This window comes from Sinocyclocheilus anshuiensis, unplaced genomic scaffold, assembly GCF_001515605.1.
Source record: "Sinocyclocheilus anshuiensis isolate Anshui unplaced genomic scaffold, SAMN03320099.WGS_v1.1 scaffold215, whole genome shotgun sequence".
Lineage (NCBI taxonomy): Eukaryota > Metazoa > Chordata > Actinopteri > Cypriniformes > Cyprinidae > Sinocyclocheilus > Sinocyclocheilus anshuiensis.
Window position 1 is genome coordinate 723832 of NW_015552542.1, and position 7941 is coordinate 731772.

Below are 7941 nucleotides of genomic sequence, written 5' to 3' on the forward strand. Positions count from 1 at the left end.
AAGTACAAATGTGTAACAGGACTAACAGCACTTTTTGGTAAAGAAATTGTTACACTTTATATTAGATTTACCATGTAATTTCTCTGACGTTACACAGCAGTGGCCAGTCAGGCTTTACATATATAGATTGTGGTTGGTGTCCAGAATGTTACAATTTATATTAAGTGGACAGTTCCTGAGGAGTTACCATGTAAGTACACTGGTATTACAGTGGTGCACCAACTCCAACTCGAGATCCAACTCCTCCCACTTTACATATCCCTAAACCTATCCATCTCCACCCCCTGGATCAAATGGTTCCAATTACTCTTATCCATGTTGTTGTTACAAAATGTAGTTATATAATTCCTGTTACACAAGTACTTAGTGAAGTGAAAAAAGTGTTGTTACCAATGTCCTGTTACACATTTGTACTTACACAAACCATTCTGCACATCTAGTTACTATGTAAGTACACAGGTATTAGGGCCACTTAATATAAAGTGGGACCCATTTGGATATTATGAGTGACAAAGACTGACACTCACACACCTGTGTTAACTGTGTTATTTAGATGTGAATAAAATCCTAAATTAAATACTTTATCATATAAAGAATTTATATCTCTTCACAATACTTGGATTAAACTTCATGATGCCTTTATAACTGTTCTGAATCTTTTAGGTTTTGGTTACCTAAAGAATCAATGTAATTACTGATGATAATTACTGAATGATGATGTGTAGTAGAGATACACAAATTAGTTTTGCTGTGAGTTTTACAGTTATAAGCAGGGAAATAATGATTCAGTGATGCAAATAGGATTAAATTGTACTGTAAAATTGTATGTACAATAGTCATTTTTTCAGTTGAAATAGGTTCATTGTTGATTCAGTTTGGTTCAATAACTGTGTAAGGTACTAAAGTTCATCAATTATGGACCAGCATAAACTAGCTCTGGAGTAAACAGTCATCCAGCTCAGTTCAGTTCTCATCTAAAAGTGTCAGTGCAGTCAATATTGCCAAATAGTATTTGTCCCCAACTACACAAGCCAAAAGTCCATCTGTCACAAAAAAAAAAAAAAAAAAGTAGCCTTGACTTACCACAAAACACGAGGGTAAGCTTATAATTTTGATTTATAATTTAAGTCAGGTAAAATATTGTTTGAAAATCAGGCCGGTCACTCATCTTTAGGTGGTTATACCACAAGACTGTAAACAAAGAGCTGTTCTCATGGATATATGTGCACTTCCATGTGGACTAAGCTCTGACTATGTTTCAAAGAGTCAATGCATGAACCTCACAAACTTTGGCAAATTAAGTTATTATAGCAGACAGCCAATAGTATTGGAACTGTCGATGTGAGTCAGTGTCTGCCATTTATGTAATATGCATCAGAGAGTCAGTGAACTGTGGCTGAGGTTGAGACTAGCACGCAAGTATGTGCTTATTCTGAGAGAGCTGTCATATGCCATAAAGTCTGGTGTAATGATGAGGGAAGGAAAGATGCGTGTTTTGAGAAGAGGAGATATTTCATGAAGATCTCTGTGATGGCTTGATCTAAGCAATAGAGGGGAGAGATCGAACGACTGGTCATTGTCAGCGTGTCATCCTTTAGAAGAGATACGGGCAGTCGATTCTCTGGCAGACTCATCACAGGGGCTCTTTCACAAGAGTGACAAAGACATTACAAGATGGAAAAAAAAAAAACTCACAGCTTGTCTGCCCACCCAGGCATGGATGCTGTTTAATGGGTCCTATTTATACTCAGAATATCTTTCTGTAATTTATTATACACAGGCAACTGCAGGAAATACAAAAAAGGATCATTCTGATGGAGTCTGCAAGAGGCAGATCAATATACACACCAGAGACAATATATTTCCATGTCTTCATTTATAGACACAATACAATGAGTACACTTTTATAAAATGGTCATATTCTTAATTACAATATAGCAATTATTATTATTATTATTATTATTATTATTATTATTATTATTATATAGTAATTTCACTAATATGATTTAAGCAGATGCTGCCATTTTTAAATGAAAAACTGGAAATTATTAAGAAATATTTCAGTTCTTACTTTTCCCCTTTCTTTAATTGAATTTTTTGAAATGTATATTCTTAGTATGCACAACACACTTGGGGAAAAATTAAAGAAATACACTTATAAACTCTTTAATATTGTTAAACATAACCTTACAGTTTATTATTGTAACCTTACGGTACTATTGTAACACACAACATGCACACACCTAAAATATAAGACTTGGTGCTGCAATTTCGCACATGGTGCTGAAAAGCCTGTGTTCGTTTCGTATTTGAAAGTTCCTGTATAGTGTGAATTTTCTACCTACCCCATTTTTCATCTCAGCAGACACAAACAATCCATCTCTCAAACTGTTTCGTGTTTTTGCATTTAACATAAAAGGAAGATCAATATTGCTGTCGTCTTAATGAATACTTTGACAGAAAAACTCTTCACGCCCTGCATCAATTAAAAGTTTAGGCTATTGTTTAAAGCAGACTGTGCCAAAGCTTTAGAGTATTATTATTTGGCTATTGTACCCAAAGTTGTGAGTGCAGTGGGAGGAAAACGGATGAAAAAGAATGTAATGCTTCCTCATCAAATGCAGGAGGAAATACCTCTAGCAAAGTGCTGACTGAATGCTGTTTCATGTAATTTCTGTCACCATGTCAAACAGTCAATCCTTTATGTCTGTTAGTCAAGGCTCTTTTGCCGTAGAGCTTTTTTTTTTTTCTCTCACCTACACAACACTAACAGCTATGGATGTTTTGCTCTGATGTCAAGTGGAAAGTGCTGCCAGCAGAGTGAAGACAGTATTAGCTGTAAAAAGTGTTGAAACATCACAATGAACACAAACAAACATTATTATTTCCACAAGTGAAAATCTAAATTCTCATAATCTAAAGCTGTCATGGTAACAATGAACATTGTTACTGTCTCTCATCTAACTCAAGCAGTTATGTTAGAACATTAAACAGCATGGCTGTCCACTGTTTTATGATTATTTGTGACTTATCTTATAAAGCAGCATTTATTTTATCGTCATTTCCAAACATAGATCAGTCTAAAATGACTGTTTATTAGGCGTGTAATGGTACAAGTATTCGTACACGAAAATTTTCGTGTCTTTCGGTTCGGTATGCATGTGTACCGAACAAATACATCAACTATAAATGGTGTTTTGACAGTCTTTGATGTGGCATGACAGATCGCTGTATAAGCGTCTCAGCGAGCTGCTTCTGGGACGGTTCAGAATCGTGCTGGTATAAACACAAGCATTGACTAGAGCGGCTGCAATCAGCTCTGGTTCCCGTGTCTGAGCCATAACGCGCCGCACACTTGTGCAGTGTAAATGGGGTCCTTTCAAATGGCGGCTCGGAGTGCGAGTGAACTCGATCATTCCTTCCTCTTTACTAGTTTTAACGCAGATATACATGAATGAACAACTCATGTCTCATGTAATTGCTCGGTCAGTGTTTCAACAGCGGAACGACATCAACAAAACAGCTTAGCACTTAGCATTTAATTTACCTCAGCAAGTCATCAGTGTCCACAGCTCGTTAGTTCACTAAAGAAATTAAGTCTAGAGAAGAGCATTTCACGAAATAGTACACTATACACTCATACTTTACTTTACCTGTTAGTCTTAATTATTTAATGTATGTTTAAATTAATCTGTTATGAAACATGTTATGACAGCCACTGTGTAATTTATTTTAACAAATATAAATGTTATAATTTATAAGTTCATTTAAAAACTGCATTATGTGCAATTTACATGTCTGCGTACATTTTTTTTTAAGTTGAGTGTTGATTATTATATTTAAAAATAAATAGTAATTAAATTTACGTTTGGGTTAAGTTGTTAATTGTAACCTTATAATGTAAAATGGCTCTCTAGCATAATAAGAGGTAGATATTTATCACTGAATGTATTTAAAGAAAGACCAACTTGTTCAGTAAACCACTGTTTATTAAAAAAATTAATAAATAAAAGTTTTGTTTTTCCCCCTGCTGTACTGAAATCACACCGAACCGTTACATTAAAACCGAGGTATGTACCGAACCGTCATATTTGTGTACCGTTACACCCCTACTGTTTATGCACACTGGATATTCCTAACGAGTTCAGCTGTTTCCATGCGTAGAGCCCTCCCCCCCAATGAATATTTTCAACTCAAAAGTAAATATGCATATAATGTAGTTATTTTAATACATTTTAAAATAAATTAATTCATAAATAAAATCAAACTTACTAATGGCTTCCCCAATCTCATTTGCATAAGAAGTTGTCACGTGACGAATATGCATTTTGGCGGATAATAGCCTAAGTTATATACTGCTTGCCTGTTGCGTGGCGTGAATGGATATTTGGCGTTTTTTACAACATAGAACAACTGCAGAGGAATCTGGACCTAACCAAAATAAAGTCAGATGAAGATGCTGACACTTGATGACTCAAGTCTGGAGTCCGGACCCGGACAATCTCATAAAGGTGATCTAATAAAGGTGACATTTATTTCAGAAAAAGGACCATTTACATCCAAATGTAATTGAATGTACACAGAACAAAACAGATTTCAGAATATAAACTGCTTAATCAGTCATTTTCCGTAAGATTTACTATATGTGTTTGATGCCTGCTTTTGTGCATTTAACTTGAATCATGCCCAACAGATATCAGTTTTAAAACAGTGGGTAATTCACTCATTGATTTGCTTAATAAAAGTCTACTTTGTGATTCTGTTGATAGACATGTTTGTAGTGCATTCTATTTGACGAGTTTATTGCTAGTGCAGCAAAAATAGACAACACAGACTTTACAAGTAATTTGCGTGCAATGTATCTCTTTGCCATGGCAACCTCACGTGCTTACTGCTGCTCTATGTAATCATAAAACCACTTAAATGGTACACGGAGTATGAATTTGTAGGTTTACTACAGAAATGCTAAAATGTATTTAAAAGTTTGACTGACCAAATCGACTGGCTTGGTTTGACCACCCCTTTTTCTTCACAAAATCCAGCATACTGAATTCAGGATATGTGAAGTCTCTTCTCTATTGATATCCATTAAAAGAGGCCTTGTCTTCTATGGCTTTTTGAAGACTGCAGAAAAGACTGCAGTTTTAAAAAGAAATTGTTAAAACTACTTCAATACAAAATGTATTGAACATATACATAAGTTATGCTGTTGCCCCATAAATGTTTCTCTCTTTAAATCTGAGGTAATAAAGTTACAAAACAGAAAGATATTTAAAAGACACAACCATACCTTATGAGACTCAGAGATTATATAAAGAAAATAGCAAAAATAGAAACCGGAAAAGCACCCCTCAGAGGTTGAGTGGGGAAAAAAGGGAGAAATAAAGGGTGTGAAAGACACAATGTCCAGTGTCTCATCTAGACCGACTGCTGACTAGCATTGCTATCATCTTTATCTCAGGTGGCACCTTATTTCTGTCCATGTGGGGAGAGAACAACAGTTGTTCAGTCAGGAAATGGAGAATTTCACAATCCAACTGAGATCCTCTGGTGGCCTGTGCCAGCAAAACCTGAGTCAGAGACAAGGCAGCCATTAAAAGCACCACAACAACTTCTTCTCATTAGCACCACACTGAGCTGAGGTAGGAGCCAGCTGCATACACAAATGATCAACTGGGTGAGAAGTGAGAAAAAAAATGGTGTGGCAATACAATGACATCAGCAGCTGAAGCCATATTTTTATTCAGGCCTATAAAAATTTTGAATAAATATCCTTTATTCAGATATTTTAGTGACCTCAAAAATCGGTCTAGTTATTGTCCCTCTAGTTTCAGGCTCAGGTGACATACATATAGACCTGTCACAGATTGTCTAATGCATACAGAGAAAAAAAAAATAGGGAGTATATCCCAAAAGCATTATTAGTCACAGGTTCCATTGTTAGCAACATAGTTCAATGATTTCAACTGGCACTCATGAACAGCATCGCTTTCACTTGGTTGAAACTTGTGGAACTACAGGTCTAGATTCTTGTTAATATGACATATGGACTTAAATAGATCATCCTTAGGTCTGTGCCAGTCAGAATATTGAATTCAAACACACGGTGGTATGCAAAAAGAATTTTGTGTATGTAATTGGTTGCTGTTTCGTTTGTATATTACGACACAAGTGAAGTATAAAGCTAATCAATGTTTTTCCCACACTGCCAACAGTTAATTTTTAATAAGACAAAATAACAAAGACAACCAAAATAAAAACACAAAAAACAGGGAGAAAAAAAAAAAAAAAAATGAGGCAAAAAAAAAAATAAAAAATAAATCACAACATAAAAAAAAAAAAAACTCACAAGACAAAAACAACATAGAAAATGTTGAAAAAATAAACTAAAATTGGAGAAAAAATTGATGGATTCATACCAAATGAGAGAAGTATGTAAATCCAGTTTAGCCACATATTTAACAATATATCATGAGGTGCAGTATTCCACTGGAAAACATATGGGCAATTCTTGTCCAGAATAAACTGTAAATTGTACCAAAGTTTATACTGACAGTCAAAAGTTTGGCTACATGAGGCTACTGCCCCTCTGGATACATGTTTTGGTTTGTAATGATTCATCTTCACAACCTTTCATCAAAATGCTCATCTCTGAAACGACTTTCCTTTTTGGCAGACATCAACACTATCAGTTTTCTTCCCCTGTAATATAGAGACAATTTTTCTTCAACAAATTTTGATTGAATATTCTGTTTCACGTTACGAGAATAAAATGGCAAGCAAATGTTGTTTCAAATTGACTTTAACAGTAACAAGCGATCTCTCCATCTTTTTGACTTCAAGCACAAAATATACTTCATCTTACAAAAACAGCCCTTCATAGAGAAAGGCCTTACCAGATATGCAAACATGCAGCACTAACATATGGCCATGTGGCATTTGGGTAGGGAATTACACGGGTGAGAACACAAACAATCACACTCTCATTGCTGTGCGAAAGCTGGGACTCTTTAGAAACAGTAGAAGCATAAAGGTTTTGGAGGAAACATTAGTGATATCTGAGCTGAATGAGATGGATCCACCGAAGCACGGAGATTTTATTTTCCATTTACTCCCCCACAGAGCATCAACAATGACCTGAAAATTTATGAAAAACATTTCAGCACACAATGACAACTAGCAACGGCCTCTAGAGGGGAAGCATATCATGATGAGCTGCGGTGCAGGAAATTGAGAAGAAAGATTGTTTATTTATCAACAGGCTATGGTTCTTTATCAACACAAAATGGAGAAATTCATACAAACCAGACAGAAGTTTGGACAGATGGGTACACAGATATGAAACTTGTCTGCGATGCAGTGGCAGTCTGAGGCACTCAAAATAAAGCCATCATTTACAAGCCATCTCTACCACCACACCTGCTTGGCCGGACAAGGACATTCCCACACAAATACTTAGGGAAGGAAGACTCTAGCCTCTCATCTATACACACACATGCACACACACTAAGCCCTGGCTGAATTTTCACTGCAAACACACAGACTATTTCTGTTCATTTCAGCGTTCCCTAGCATTTTCTTGCTTCAGAGTTCAAATTCATCATAGCTGATGGTTCACCTCTGCCAGGACCAAGACAGTAAAGGAGCAACTAAAATATTTTGAAAAATACTGGAACAAAAGGGGATAAAAAGGGATTAAAAAAAATACAAATGAGTTTCCCTAAATATCTAAAATGTTTCTTCTAGATGAGATCAAATGCAGAGCAAAATCCCCAGTAGCCTCAAATATGTTTTCTTAACAGTTCCAGAAGATATCACAACAATGTCTCGACCTGTGCTTAGATTTGCCAAGATCAAAAAGACTGCTATCAGGAAATAAGTATGAATACTTGCAAAAACGCTTTAACTATTAATTGTATTAATTATCATGAAAATGAATGT